Source organism: Nematostella vectensis, chromosome 3, assembly GCF_932526225.1.
Source record: "Nematostella vectensis chromosome 3, jaNemVect1.1, whole genome shotgun sequence".
Lineage (NCBI taxonomy): Eukaryota > Metazoa > Cnidaria > Anthozoa > Actiniaria > Edwardsiidae > Nematostella > Nematostella vectensis.
The window spans coordinates 1585097-1602162 of NC_064036.1; the positions used below are offsets into that span (position 1 = coordinate 1585097).

Here is a 17066-nt window from a genome sequence, read left to right on the forward strand (position 1 = left end):
ATACCCATAGTGCCTAGGTATACCCTTAGTGCCCAGGTATACCCATAGTGCCTAGGTATACCCTTAGTGCTCAGGTATACCCATAGTGCCTAGGTATACCCTTATTGCCCAGGTATACCCTTAGTGCCCAGGTATACCCTTATTGCCCAGGTATACCCTTAGTGCCCAGGTATACCCATAGTGCCCAGGTATACCCATAGTGCCCAGGTATACCCTTAGTGCCTAGGTATACCCTTAGTGCCCAGGTATACCCATAGTGCCTAGGTATACCCTCGGTGCCTATGTATACCCATAGTGCCTAGGTATACCCTTAGTGCCCAGGTATACCCATAGTGCCCAGGTATACCCATAGTGCCTAGGTATACCCTCGGTGCCTATGTATACCCATAGTGCCTAGGTATACCCTTAGTGCCCAGGTATACCCTTAGTGCCCAGGTATACCCATAGTGCCTAGGTATACCCATAGTGCCCAGGTATACCCTTAGTGTCTAGGTATACCCTTAGTGCCCAGGTATATTCTCAGTGGTTATGCTGGAGCAAATCCAGAATTTGTGTAAAAAGAGTATATTAGAGGGTCTTGATATTAGTTGATACTTAGTTATACAAACAAAGAGACATGATGTTTACTTTTACAGCTCAAAAAGGGGGTTTGAATATCCACCCATTCCAAACACCTCTCTCTGTATCCTCCACTCTCGAACTATTGTGTGGGTACACCTCCATATCTCTGTACTGCCATTGAAAATTTCGACAACACAAAAATAGGGCTGCCCTTCCCCCTTACAAACCTAGATATGTCCTGCGTTATGGAAATATAGGATGTAAAGATAGGCGCAGGGAATAGAAAGGATTTTTTAATCATGAGCTCATCATCATCTACATATATATATATATATATATATATATATATACATTTTTAACCAGATATACCCATTTAACAAAAGGTTTTCAGTGCAGATGGTAAATGGCTTATGGATACTAATTATTCGTTAAAATAAAGGTGTTAAATAAAGTCCAGTAATTGTTTTGATTTATCCATATACTGCCATTTACACTTACAACCTTTATTGAAATGCGTAGTTCCAAAAAATATCCATACCCCCGTATTGAGGGGGTCCGAGGTATGACCCTCCACCCCTCTGGAATTTTCAACCCCCTGGAAAAAAATAAATACAGTAACTGTTTAGGAAAAAGGGCATTTTACCCCCTCTCCTCTGGAAATTCCTCGGCGTTTGAACCCCAAACCCCCCCCCCCCCCCCTCTCCCGGAATTTCCAATCCCCGCAATGGGAACTACACAATATGTGTATACATTGCCCGATAACAAAGAGGAAATAGGCATTGTCTCATTGTGTAAAGCCTAGAGTGCCTTTGGTGAAAACAGTGGCGGAAACTAGTATTCTCGTTGTGCACTTATTTTTCCTTTTTCTTTTCCATTACACGGTTCTTCTTTTCTCGTGGTTTTTATGTTCATTTGAAATGCTTTTTTTAATTTGTTTTATGAATGCAAAAAAAAAAACACACATGAACGTGATTCTAGCGCGCGTGATAGCATCATCCACTCTGGACAAACCAAAACCACTTCATTCACAATACAGGCATAATACGCGGCGGCTTTGAAAACCTCCCGTCGTCTGCTCTCGCGCATATCGCGCTAATCCAGTAAAACCTTGTCTCGCTGAGTGAATTCGTGCCACCAGCCAAGCACGTGCAACCCGTAAGATATTTGGCAACGCGAAGCCTTCGGTCATTTTAAACCGGAAGCGCCTCTCATAAAACGACTTCATGGAAAAGCTTTTGTTTGGAGAACGTTGAAGCGTTCGGAGCTGTCTCGTGTCATTATCGGGGATGTTACGTGTTAGCTCGAGAGGTATTCGGCATACACCAGACACGAATCGTGACTCACATCTTGACGTCATAATGACCTTACTGACGCAACGCATGAGGCTCTTCGCATCAACGCATTCATGAATACGGAATATGATGTTAAAAATAACTGCTGGATTACATGATTAGGATATACACGTAACAGTACGACGTGTGTTCACAATTACAAAATTTTATTTCAAAAAAATATTGATACTCATTTTTTTTTACTACGACCCATTGGGACTTTTAGGAGCTCGTCATATATATTTTTGAGGTTTGAAATAATATAGAATACAGAAAGTAAAGCCCTTAAGCGCCCTAAAATGTAAGTAAGAGTATTGTTATTGTCCATGATTTTGGCTGACTATTCTTCAGCGCTGAAATCTATCTTAGCGTGCTGTTTGTTTTTACCGACCTTGTTCCTTCAATAGGCTTTCTTTTGTCTAGTGAACCAATCATGCACGGCTTTCTGAGTTGATTGACATGAAATTAGAATAATCATGACGTCACAAAGAAATAACCCAGAATTTGCTCGATTTTCCGGCAGAAAGAGCGAAAACGACTCAGAGTTTGGACGATATTTTTCGTCGAACGGCTTATTACAAGACATTCTATAAACATATAACGGTAAGTTATAGTCCACTTTATCTTAATATGTTTTTAAATTCAAGTTCTACCTTCTACAAGAGCAAATTTTCGAAGCATTTCGTTGGGCGCTGGCGAGAACGATTGTTTATTTGTACCAAGCTTTTGTTGTGTTTTAGTCCATACGGTAGCAACTCCGCTTTCTCCTACTATTGACATGAATAAGAACCATAAAAAACCCTACTCTTCACCAAAATATTCACCTCACAACTAACAGTCCTTTCGATAACTCTATCGTTTAAAGGTTCGTTTTTATTGCGTTCTAACTAACGCCACTGAAACTACTAATACAAGCTGGGGCTTGGCTTGCGAATACACAAATAATTTTGCGTTTTTCTCATTTTATCGTAGGGTTGACCCTACTTTGTCCAGCCCTGTCTGTTCTTGGGTCTCTATAACCAACCTTTTTCCAGAAAGAGGCTTTTTTTTAGCGTGATTTCTGATTTCGTGTTTTTCCTAGCTGAGTCATGCAAGTCTAGAAGGAAGAGAAAACCGCACAATAATAAATTAGAATCTAAATTCACAAAGCGCTTGGCTCAGAATACCCATTTAAATACACAGCTTATCTTTCCTCCCTTGAATATTATTTCTTTAAAATGTAAAAGAGAGAAATAGCGACTTTTCCGGTTCTGTTCGGCAGCTGGAAGGATGAAAATGTTTTCCTTGGTGAGGAAATGATGCGAGTGAAGTCAGATGTGCGACATCTTTCACAATGAAGATTTATTATTATCATCACATGCTACGAAGCCAGTCAGATTCTACATGCTTTAGGCCATAAACCAGTATTTCTTATTCGCAATAATTTTTTTTGAGTAGCCATACATTTTCAGAATCGCCATATTCCAATCTCAAGAGTTGTAATTTATTTATTTATTTTTTGAATCAGGCGTAAAAAGCCATCCTCTGAGTCATGTCAGAGATATTCTTTGCCTGACACAAGTTCACAGATCCAATAGATCTCTGATGTTGTATTTGACTAATTCTGCTATATCACTGACACACAGGGTGTGATGTGTTCTGGTTAGAACCAGTTTGAAGCCTCCAATTTATCTATCAAATTCTGTCTGACACTGTTTCTTTTTTACCCCATGGACTGTATAATAAATTCTTTTAAATCTCTTCCTATTTTGGAAATGTGCATTTTTATCACAGAAGCAAAATCAACACCAATCAAAAGAAGTACTTTTTAGGCGAGATATTGGCGATATGTACATTTTTCTCAATGCTGAAATAAGCCTTTTACTTAGTGAAATACAGTGAAGTTTCTAAGAGCAGGAAATGGTGGTTGTAGGAATATTACCCTTGGGAAATGTTGCCAGTTGGTGCAGGTGGCATTTTATACTTTGCCCATCGACTGTCCATAGATTTGCAACCCACACACATCAACCATTATTTTATAACTACATGAAACAATTTGGATACCATATTTTTCCTATTTCTGTATTATGCACACTTAATTGGAATGAACTAATTATATGAGCTATTTATGTGAGTGCTAATTTAGAACTCCCTTCATGCTAGCTTTAATACCAAGGTCATGATTTGAGAAATTCTATAAAAAGTGGGCCGTCAGGTCTGACTGATATTGTGTTTTTGGATTGAAATAAACTGTTGTAGCTTTCCTGGCTGATAAAAGAAATGGTTATAGGTTTTTTTCAGAGATTATCATAGTTGTAGGAGTGTAAATTAGTCATTGCCATTTATGTTAGAGACACCATATAGTGGGTATTTCTAGAAGAGACTAGTTCAGTAGTATTATAGACACCATACAGTGTTGCCTTGTGGGTATTTCTAGAAGAGTCGTACACTAGTTCAGTAGTATTATAGACACCATACAGTGTTGCCTTGTGGGTATTTCTAGAAGAGTCGTACACTAGTTTAGTAGTATTATAGACACCATACAGTGTTGCCTTGTGGGTATTTCTAGAAAAGTCATACACTAGTTCAGTAGTATTATAGACACCATACAGTGTTGCCTTGTGGATATTTCTAGAAGAGTCATACACTAGTTCAGTAGTATTATAGACACCATACAGTGTTGCCTTGTGGGTATTTCTAGAAGAGTCGTACACTAGTTCAGTAGTATTATAGACACCATACAGTGTTGCCTTGTGGATATTTCTAGAAGAGTCGTACACTAGTTTAGTAGTATTATAGACACCATACAGTGTTGCCTTGTGGGTATTTCTAGAAGAGTCGTACACTAGTTCAGTAGTATTATAGACACCATACAGTGTTGCCTTGTGGGTATTTCTAGAAGAGTCGTACACTAGTTCAGTGGTATTATAGACACCATACAGTATTGCCTTGTGGGTATTTCTAGAAGAGTCGTACACTAGTTTAGTAGTATTATAGACACCATACAGTGTTGCCTTGTGGGTATTTCTAGAAGAGTCGTACACTAGTTCAGTGGTATTATAGACACCATACAGTATTGCCTTGTGGGTATTTCTAGTAGAAGAGTCGTACACTAGTTTAGTAGTATTATAGACACCATACAGTGTTGCCTTGTGGGTATTTCTAGAAGAGTCGTACACTAGTTTAGTAGTATTATAGACACCATACAGTGTTGCCTTGTGGGTATTTCTAGTAGAGTCGTACACTAGTTTAGTAGTATTATAGACACCATACAGTGTTGCCTTGTGGGTATTTCTAGAAGAGTCGTACACTAGTTTAGTAGTATTATAGACACCATACAGTGTTGCCTTGTGGGTATTTCTAGTAGAGTCGTACACTAGTTTAGTAGTATTATAGACACCATACAGTGTTGCCTTGTGGGTATTTCTAGAAGAGTCGTACACTAGTTTAGTAGTATTATAGACACCATACAGTGTTGCCTTGTGGGTATTTCTAGTAGAGTCGTACACTAGTTCAGTAGTATTATAGACACCATACAGTGTTGCCTTGTGGGTATTTCTAGAAGAGTCATACACTAGTTTAGTAGTATTATAGACACCATACAGTGTTGCCTTGTGGGTATTTCTAGAAGAGTCGTACACTAGTTTAGTAGTATTATAGACACCATACAGTGTTGCCTTGTGGGTATTTCTAGAAGAGTCGTACACTAGTTCAGTAGTATTATAGACACCATACAGTGTTGCCTTGTGGGTATTTCTAGAAGAGTCGTACACTAGTTCAGTAGTATTATAGACACCATACAGTGTTGCCTTGTGGGTATTTCTAGAAGAGTCCTACACTAGTTCAGTAGTATTATAGACACCATACAGTGTTGCCTTGTGGGTATTTCTAGAAGAGTCGTACACTAGTTTAGTAGTATTATAGACACCATACAGTGTTGCCTTGTGGGTATTTCTAGTAGAGTCGTACACTAGTTTAGTAGTATTATAGACACCATACAGTGTTGCCTTGTGGGTATTTCTAGAAGAGTCATACACTAGTTTAGTAGTATTATAGACACCATACAGTGTTGTCTTGTGGGTATTTCTAGAAGAGTCGTACACTAGTTTAGTAGTATTATAGACACCATACAGTGTTGCCTTGTGGGTATTTCTAGAAGAGTCGTACACTAGTTTAGTAGTATTATAGACACCATACAGTGTTGCCTTGTGGGTATTTCTAGTAGAGTCGTACACTAGTTTAGTAGTATTATAGACACCATACAGTGTTGCCTTGTGGGTATTTCTAGAAGAGTCATACACTAGTTTAGTAGTATTATAGACACCATACAGTGTTGCCTTGTGGGTATTTCTAGAAGAGTCATACACTAGTTTAGTAGTATTATAGACACCATACAGTGTTGTCTTGTGGGTATTTCTAGTAGAGTCGTACACTAGTTTAGTAGTATTATAGACACCATACAGTGTTGCCTTGTGGGTATTTCTAGAAGAGTCATACACTAGTTTAGTAGTATTATAGACACCATACAGTGTTGTCTTGTGGGTATTTCTAGAAGAGTCGTACACTAGTTTAGTAGTATTATAGACACCATACAGTGTTGCCTTGTGGGTATTTCTAGAAGAGTCATACACTAGTTTAGTAGTATTATAGACACCATACAGTATTGCCTTGTGGGTATTTCTAGAAGAGTCGTACACAAGTTCAGTAGTATTATAGACACCATACAGTGTTGCCTTGTGGATATTTCTAGAAAAGTCGTACACTAGTTCAGTAGTATTATAGACACCATACAGTGTTGTCTTGTGGGTATTTCTAGAAGAGTCATACACTAGTTTAGTAGTATTATAGACACCATACAGTGTTGCCTTGTGGGTATTTCTAGAAGAGTCATACACTAGTTTAGTAGTATTATAGACACCATACAGTGTTGTCTTGTGGGTATTTCTAGAAGAGTCGTACACTAGTTCAGTAGTATTATAGACACCATACAGTGTTGCCTTGTGGATATTTCTAGAAAAGTCGTACACTAGTTCAGTAGTATTATAGACACCATACAGTGTTGTCTTGTGGGTATTTCTAGAAGAGTCGTACACTAGTTCAGTAGTATTATAGACACCATACAGTGTTGCCTTGTGGGTATTTCTAGAAGAGTCGTACACTAGTTTAGTAGTATTATAGACACCATACAGTATTGCCTTGTGGGTATTTCTAGAAGAGTCATACACTAGTTTAGTAGTATTATAGACACCATACAGTGTTGCCTTGTGGGTATTTCTAGAAGAGTCATACACTAGTTTAGTAGTATTATAGACACCATACAGTATTGTCTTGTGGGTATTTCTAGAAGAGTCATACACTAGTTTAGTAGTATTATAGACACCATACAGTGTTGTCTTGTGGGTATTTCTAGAAGAGTCGTACACTAGTTTAGTAGTATTATAGACACCATACAGTGTTGCCTTGTGGGTATTTCTAGTAGAGTCGTACACTAGTTTAGTAGTATTATAGACACCATACAGTATTGCCTTGTGGGTATTTCTAGAAGAGTCGTACACTAGTTCAGTAGTATTATAGACACCATACAGTGTTGCCTTGTGGGTATTTCTAGAAGAGTCGTACACTAGTTTAGTAGTATTATAGACACCATACAGTGTTGCCTTGTGGGTATTTCTAGAAGAGTTGTACACTAGTTCAGTAGTATTATAGACACCATACAGTGTTGCCTTGTGGGTATTTCTAGAAGAAGAGTTGTACACTAGTTCAGTAGTATTATAGACACCATACAGTGTTGCCTTGTGGGTATTTCTAGAAAAGTCATACACTAGTTCAGTAGTATTATAGACACCATACAGTGTTGCCTTGTGGGTATTTCTAGAAGAGTTGTACACTAGTTCAGTAGTATTATAGACACCATACAGTGTTGCCTTGTGGGTATTTCTAGAAGAGTTGTACACTAGTTCAGTAGTATTATAGACACCATACAGTGTTGCCTTGTGGGTATTTCTAGAAAAGTCATACACTAGTTCAGTAGTATTATAGACACCATACAGTGTTGCCTTGTGGGTATTTCTAGAAGAGTCGTACACTAGTTCAGTAGTATTATAGACACCATACAGTGTTGCCTTGTGGGTATTTCTAGAAGAGTCATACACTAGTTTAGTAGTATTATAGACACCATACAGTGTTGCCTTGTGGGTATTTCTAGAAGAGTCGTACACTAGTTTAGTAGTATTATAGACACCATACAGTGTTGCCTTGTGGGTATTTCTAGAAAAGTCATACACTAGTTCAGTGGTATTATAGACACCATACAGTGTTGCCTTGTGGATATTTCTAGAAGAGTCGTACACTAGTTTAGTAGTATTATAGACACCATACAGTGTTGCCTTGTGGATATTTCTAGAAGAGTCGTACACTAGTTTAGTAGTATTATAGACACCATACAGTGTTGCCTTGTGGGTATTTCTAGTAGAGTCGTACACTAGTTCAGTAGTATTATAGACACCATACAGTGTTGCCTTGTGGGTATTTCTAGAAGAGTCATACACTAGTTTAGTAGTATTATAGACACCATACAGTGTTGTCTTGTGGGTATTTCTAGTAGAAGAGTCGTACACTAGTTTAGTAGTATTATAGACACCATACAGTGTTGCCTTGTGGGTATTTCTAGAAAAGTCATACACTAGTTTAGTAGTATTATAGACACCATACAGTATTGCCTTGTGGGTATTTCTAGAAGAGTCGTACACTAGTTCAGTAGTATTATAGACACCATACAGTGTTGCCTTGTGGGTATTTCTAGTAGAGTCGTACACTAGTTTAGTAGTATTATAGACACCATACAGTGTTGCCTTGTGGGTATTTCTAGAAGAGTCATACACTAGTTTAGTAGTATTATAGACACCATACAGTGTTGTCTTGTGGGTATTTCTAGAAGAGTCGTACACTAGTTTAGTAGTATTATAGACACCATACAGTGTTGCCTTGTGGGTATTTCTAGAAGAGTCATACACTAGTTTAGTAGTATTATAGACACCATACAGTATTGCCTTGTGGGTATTTCTAGAAGAGTCGTACACAAGTTCAGTAGTATTATAGACACCATACAGTGTTGCCTTGTGGATATTTCTAGAAAAGTCGTACACTAGTTCAGTAGTATTATAGACACCATACAGTGTTGTCTTGTGGGTATTTCTAGAAGAGTCATACACTAGTTTAGTAGTATTATAGACACCATACAGTGTTGCCTTGTGGGTATTTCTAGAAGAGTCATACACTAGTTTAGTAGTATTATAGACACCATACAGTGTTGTCTTGTGGGTATTTCTAGAAGAGTCGTACACTAGTTCAGTAGTATTATAGACACCATACAGTGTTGCCTTGTGGATATTTCTAGAAAAGTCGTACACTAGTTCAGTAGTATTATAGACACCATACAGTGTTGTCTTGTGGGTATTTCTAGAAGAGTCGTACACTAGTTCAGTAGTATTATAGACACCATACAGTGTTGCCTTGTGGGTATTTCTAGAAGAGTCGTACACTAGTTTAGTAGTATTATAGACACCATACAGTATTGCCTTGTGGGTATTTCTAGAAGAGTCATACACTAGTTTAGTAGTATTATAGACACCATACAGTGTTGCCTTGTGGGTATTTCTAGAAGAGTCATACACTAGTTTAGTAGTATTATAGACACCATACAGTATTGTCTTGTGGGTATTTCTAGAAGAGTCATACACTAGTTTAGTAGTATTATAGACACCATACAGTGTTGTCTTGTGGGTATTTCTAGAAGAGTCGTACACTAGTTTAGTAGTATTATAGACACCATACAGTGTTGCCTTGTGGGTATTTCTAGTAGAGTCGTACACTAGTTTAGTAGTATTATAGACACCATACAGTATTGCCTTGTGGGTATTTCTAGAAGAGTCGTACACTAGTTCAGTAGTATTATAGACACCATACAGTGTTGCCTTGTGGGTATTTCTAGAAGAGTCGTACACTAGTTTAGTAGTATTATAGACACCATACAGTGTTGCCTTGTGGGTATTTCTAGAAGAGTTGTACACTAGTTCAGTAGTATTATAGACACCATACAGTGTTGCCTTGTGGGTATTTCTAGAAGAAGAGTTGTACACTAGTTCAGTAGTATTATAGACACCATACAGTGTTGCCTTGTGGGTATTTCTAGAAAAGTCATACACTAGTTCAGTAGTATTATAGACACCATACAGTGTTGCCTTGTGGGTATTTCTAGAAGAGTTGTACACTAGTTCAGTAGTATTATAGACACCATACAGTGTTGCCTTGTGGGTATTTCTAGAAGAGTTGTACACTAGTTCAGTAGTATTATAGACACCATACAGTGTTGCCTTGTGGGTATTTCTAGAAAAGTCATACACTAGTTCAGTAGTATTATAGACACCATACAGTGTTGCCTTGTGGGTATTTCTAGAAGAGTCGTACACTAGTTCAGTAGTATTATAGACACCATACAGTGTTGCCTTGTGGGTATTTCTAGAAGAGTCATACACTAGTTTAGTAGTATTATAGACACCATACAGTGTTGCCTTGTGGGTATTTCTAGAAGAGTCGTACACTAGTTTAGTAGTATTATAGACACCATACAGTGTTGCCTTGTGGGTATTTCTAGAAAAGTCATACACTAGTTCAGTGGTATTATAGACACCATACAGTGTTGCCTTGTGGATATTTCTAGAAGAGTCGTACACTAGTTTAGTAGTATTATAGACACCATACAGTGTTGCCTTGTGGATATTTCTAGAAGAGTCGTACACTAGTTTAGTAGTATTATAGACACCATACAGTGTTGCCTTGTGGGTATTTCTAGTAGAGTCGTACACTAGTTCAGTAGTATTATAGACACCATACAGTGTTGCCTTGTGGGTATTTCTAGAAGAGTCATACACTAGTTTAGTAGTATTATAGACACCATACAGTGTTGTCTTGTGGGTATTTCTAGTAGAAGAGTCGTACACTAGTTTAGTAGTATTATAGACACCATACAGTGTTGCCTTGTGGGTATTTCTAGAAAAGTCATACACTAGTTTAGTAGTATTATAGACACCATACAGTATTGCCTTGTGGGTATTTCTAGAAGAGTCGTACACTAGTTCAGTAGTATTATAGACACCATACAGTGTTGCCTTGTGGGTATTTCTAGAAGAGTCATACACTAGTTTAGTAGTATTATAGACACCATACAGTGTTGTCTTGTGGGTATTTCTAGAAGAGTCATACACTAGTTCAGTAGTATTATAGACACCATACAGTATTGCCTTGTGGGTATTTCTAGTAGAAGAGTCGTACACTAGTTTAGTAGTATTATAGACACCATACAGTGTTGCCTTGTGGGTATTTCTAGTAGAGTCGTACACTAGTTCAGTAGTATTATAGACACCATACAGTGTTGCCTTGTGGGTATTTCTAGAAGAGTCGTACACTAGTTTAGTAGTATTATAGACACCATACAGTGTTGCCTTGTGGGTATTTCTAGAAGAGTCGTACACTAGTTTAGTAGTATTATAGACACCATACAGTGTTGCCTTGTGGGTATTTCTAGTAGAAGAGTCGTACACTAGTTTAGTAGTATTATAGACACCATACAGTGTTGCCTTGTGGGTATTTCTAGAAAAGTCATACACTAGTTCAGTAGTATTATAGACACCATACAGTGTTGCCTTGTGGGTATTTCTAGAAGAGTCGTACACTAGTTTAGTAGTATTATAGACACCATACAGTGTTGCCTTGTGGGTATTTCTAGAAGAGTCATACACTAGTTTAGTAGTATTATAGACACCATACAGTGTTGCCTTGTGGGTATTTCTAGAAGAGTCATACACTAGTTTAGTAGTATTATAGACACCATACAGTGTTGTCTTGTGGGTATTTCTAGAAAAGTCATACACTAGTTTAGTAGTATTATAGACACCATACAGTATTGCCTTGTGGGTATTTCTAGAAGAGTCGTACACTAGTTCAGTAGTATTATAGACACCATACAGTGTTGCCTTGTGGGTATTTCTAGAAAAGTCATACACTAGTTCAGTAGTATTATAGACACCATACAGTGTTGCCTTGTGGGTATTTCTAGAAGAGTCGTACACTAGTTCAGTAGTATTATAGACACCATACAGTGTTGCCTTGTGGGTATTTCTAGAAGAGTCGTACACTAGTTCAGTAGTATTATAGACACCATACAGTATTGCCTTGTGGGTATTTCTAGAAAAGTCATACACTAGTTTAGTAGTATTATAGACACCATACAGTGTTGCCTTGTGGGTATTTCTAGAAGAGTCGTACACTAGTTTAGTAGTATTATAGACACCATACAGTGTTGCCTTGTGGGTATTTCTAGAAGAGTCATACACTAGTTTAGTAGTATTATAGACACCATACAGTATTGCCTTGTGGGTATTTCTAGAAGAGTCGTACACTAGTTTAGTAGTATTATAGACACCATACAGTATTGCCTTGTGGGTATTTCTAGAAAAGTCATACACTAGTTCAGTAGTATTATAGACACCATACAGTGTTGCCTTGTGGGTATTTCTAGTAGAGTCGTACACTAGTTCAGTAGTATTATAGACACCATACAGTGTTGCCTTGTGGGTATTTCTAGAAGAGTCGTACACTAGTTCAGTAGTATTATAGACACCATACAGTGTTGCCTTGTGGGTATTTCTAGAAGAGTCGTACACTAGTTTAGTAGTATTATAGACACCATACAGTGTTGCCTTGTGGGTATTTCTAGAAGAGTCGTACACTAGTTCAGTAGTATTATAGACACCATACAGTGTTGCCTTGTGGATATTTCTAGAAAAGTCGTACACTAGTTTAGTAGTATTATAGACACCATACAGTGTTGCCTTGTGGGTATTTCTAGAAGAGTCGTACACTAGTTCAGTAGTATTATAGACACCATACAGTATTGCCTTGTGGGTATTTCTAGAAGAGTCATACACTAGTTCAGTAGTATTATAGACACCATACAGTATTGCCTTGTGGGTATTTCTAGAAGAGTCATACACTAGTTCAGTAGTATTATAGACACCATACAGTGTTGCCTTGTGGGTATTTCTAGAAGAGTCATACACTAGTTCAGTAGTATTATAGACACCATACAGTGTTGCCTTGTGGGTATTTCTAGAAGAGTCGTACACTAGTTCAGTAGTATTATAGACACCATACAGTATTGCCTTGTGGGTATTTCTAGAAGAGTCGTACACTAGTTCAGTAGTATTATAGACACCATACAGTGTTGCCTTGTGGGTATTTCTAGAAGAGTCATACACTAGTTTAGTAGTATTATAGACACCATACAGTATTGCCTTGTGGGTATTTCTAGAAGAGTCGTACACTAGTTCAGTAGTATTATAGACACCATACAGTGTTGCCTTGTGGGTATTTCTAGAAGAGTCGTACACTAGTTTAGTAGTATTATAGACACCATACAGTGTTGCCTTGTGGGTATTTCTAGAAGAGTCGTACACTAGTTCAGTAGTATTATAGACACCATACAGTATTGCCTTGTGGGTATTTCTAGAAGAGTCGTACACTAGTTCAGTAGTATTATAGACACCATACAGTGTTGCCTTGTGGGTATTTCTAGAAGAGTCATACACTAGTTTAGTAGTATTATAGACACCATACAGTGTTGCCTTGTGGGTATTTCTAGAAGAGTCGTACACTAGTTCAGTAGTATTATAGACACCATACAGTGTTGCCTTGTGGGTATTTCTAGAAGAGTCATACACTAGTTTAGTAGTATTATAGACACCATACAGTGTTGCCTTGTGGGTATTTCTAGAAGAGTCGTACACTAGTTCAGTAGTATTATAGACACCATACAGTATTGCCTTGTGGGTATTTCTAGAAGAGTCATACACTAGTTTAGTAGTATTATAGACACCATACAGTGTTGCCTTGTGGGTATTTCTAGAAGAGTCGTACACTAGTTCAGTAGTATTATAGACACCATACAGTGTTGCCTTGTGGGTATTTCTAGAAGAGTCATACACTAGTTTAGTAGTATTATAGACACCATACAGTGTTGCCTTGTGGGTATTTCTAGAAGAGTCGTACACTAGTTCAGTAGTATTATAGACACCATACAGTATTGCCTTGTGGGTATTTCTAGAAGAGTCATACACTAGTTCAGTAGTATTATAGACACCATACAGTGTTGCCTTGTGGGTATTTCTAGAAGAGTCATACACTAGTTTAGTAGTATTATAGACACCATACAGTGTTGCCTTGTGGGTATTTCTAGAAGAGTTGTACACTAGTTCAGTAGTATTATAGACACCATACAGTGTTGCCTTGTGGGTATTTCTAGAAGAGTCATACACTAGTTCAGTAGTATTATAGACACCATACAGTGTTGCCTTGTGGGTATTTCTAGAAGAGTCGTACACTAGTTTAGTAGTATTATAGACACCATACAGTGTTGCCTTGTGGGTATTTCTAGAAGAGTCGTACACTAGTTCAGTAGTATTATAGACACCATACAGTATTGCCTTGTGGGTATTTCTAGAAGAGTCGTACACTAGTTCAGTAGTATTATAGACACCATACAGTGTTGCCTTGTGGGTATTTCTAGAAGAGTCATACACTAGTTTAGTAGTATTATAGACACCATACAGTGTTGCCTTGTGGGTATTTCTAGAAGAGTCGTACACTAGTTCAGTAGTATTATAGACACCATACAGTGTTGCCTTGTGGGTATTTCTAGAAGAGTCATACACTAGTTTAGTAGTATTATAGACACCATACAGTGTTGCCTTGTGGGTATTTCTAGTAGAGTCGTACACTAGTTCAGTAGTATTATAGACACCATACAGTGTTGCCTTGTGGGTATTTCTAGAAGAGTCATACACTAGTTTAGTAGTATTATAGACACCATACAGTGTTGCCTTGTGGGTATTTCTAGAAGAGTCGTACACTAGTTTAGTAGTATTATAGACACCATACAGTGTTGCCTTGTGGGTATTTCTAGAAGAGTCGTACACTAGTTCAGTAGTATTATAGACACCATACAGTGTTGCCTTGTGGGTATTTCTAGAAGAGTCGTACACTAGTTCAGTAGTATTATAGACACCATACAGTGTTGCCTTGTGGGTATTTCTAGAAGAGTCCTACACTAGTTCAGTAGTATTATAGACACCATACAGTGTTGCCTTGTGGGTATTTCTAGAAGAGTCGTACACTAGTTTAGTAGTATTATAGACACCATACAGTGTTGCCTTGTGGGTATTTCTAGTAGAGTCGTACACTAGTTTAGTAGTATTATAGACACCATACAGTGTTGCCTTGTGGGTATTTCTAGAAGAGTCATACACTAGTTTAGTAGTATTATAGACACCATACAGTGTTGTCTTGTGGGTATTTCTAGAAGAGTCGTACACTAGTTTAGTAGTATTATAGACACCATACAGTGTTGCCTTGTGGGTATTTCTAGAAGAGTCGTACACTAGTTTAGTAGTATTATAGACACCATACAGTGTTGCCTTGTGGGTATTTCTAGTAGAGTCGTACACTAGTTTAGTAGTATTATAGACACCATACAGTGTTGCCTTGTGGGTATTTCTAGAAGAGTCATACACTAGTTTAGTAGTATTATAGACACCATACAGTGTTGCCTTGTGGGTATTTCTAGAAGAGTCATACACTAGTTTAGTAGTATTATAGACACCATACAGTGTTGTCTTGTGGGTATTTCTAGTAGAGTCGTACACTAGTTTAGTAGTATTATAGACACCATACAGTGTTGCCTTGTGGGTATTTCTAGAAGAGTCATACACTAGTTTAGTAGTATTATAGACACCATACAGTGTTGTCTTGTGGGTATTTCTAGAAGAGTCGTACACTAGTTTAGTAGTATTATAGACACCATACAGTGTTGCCTTGTGGGTATTTCTAGAAGAGTCATACACTAGTTTAGTAGTATTATAGACACCATACAGTATTGCCTTGTGGGTATTTCTAGAAGAGTCGTACACAAGTTCAGTAGTATTATAGACACCATACAGTGTTGCCTTGTGGATATTTCTAGAAAAGTCGTACACTAGTTCAGTAGTATTATAGACACCATACAGTGTTGTCTTGTGGGTATTTCTAGAAGAGTCATACACTAGTTTAGTAGTATTATAGACACCATACAGTGTTGCCTTGTGGGTATTTCTAGAAGAGTCATACACTAGTTTAGTAGTATTATAGACACCATACAGTGTTGTCTTGTGGGTATTTCTAGAAGAGTCGTACACTAGTTCAGTAGTATTATAGACACCATACAGTGTTGCCTTGTGGATATTTCTAGAAAAGTCGTACACTAGTTCAGTAGTATTATAGACACCATACAGTGTTGTCTTGTGGGTATTTCTAGAAGAGTCGTACACTAGTTCAGTAGTATTATAGACACCATACAGTGTTGCCTTGTGGGTATTTCTAGAAGAGTCGTACACTAGTTTAGTAGTATTATAGACACCATACAGTATTGCCTTGTGGGTATTTCTAGAAGAGTCATACACTAGTTTAGTAGTATTATAGACACCATACAGTGTTGCCTTGTGGGTATTTCTAGAAGAGTCATACACTAGTTTAGTAGTATTATAGACACCATACAGTATTGTCTTGTGGGTATTTCTAGAAGAGTCATACACTAGTTTAGTAGTATTATAGACACCATACAGTGTTGTCTTGTGGGTATTTCTAGAAGAGTCGTACACTAGTTTAGTAGTATTATAGACACCATACAGTGTTGCCTTGTGGGTATTTCTAGTAGAGTCGTACACTAGTTTAGTAGTATTATAGACACCATACAGTATTGCCTTGTGGGTATTTCTAGAAGAGTCGTACACTAGTTCAGTAGTATTATAGACACCATACAGTGTTGCCTTGTGGGTATTTCTAGAAGAGTCGTACACTAGTTCAGTAGTATTATAGACACCATACAGTATTGCCTTGTGGGTATTTCTAGAAAAGTCATACACTAGTTTAGTAGTATTATAGACACCATACAGTGTTGCCTTGTGGATATTTCTAGTAGAGTCGTACACTAGTTTAGTAGTATTATAGACACCATACAGTGTTGCCTTGTGGGTATTTCTAGTAGAAGAGTCGTACACTAGTTTAGTAGTATTATAGACACCATACAGTGTTGCCTTGTGGGTATTT

The 17066-nt window shown here is 37.7% G+C and overlaps 1 protein-coding gene across 1 annotated transcript in view; it reads left to right on the forward strand.

Annotated features, from left to right (window-relative positions):
• Nucleotides 1–2136: 2136 nt before the first annotated feature.
• The window catches only part of LOC5517045 (AN1-type zinc finger protein 5), a 31862-nt gene continuing 16932 nt past the window's right edge, over nucleotides 2137–17066 (forward strand). The window contains exons 1-2 of the mRNA XM_032386923.2: nucleotides 2137–2193; nucleotides 2416–2495. The gene's annotated coding sequence lies outside the window, so the exon portion shown is untranslated. The remainder of the gene's footprint in view (nucleotides 2194–2415; nucleotides 2496–17066) is intronic.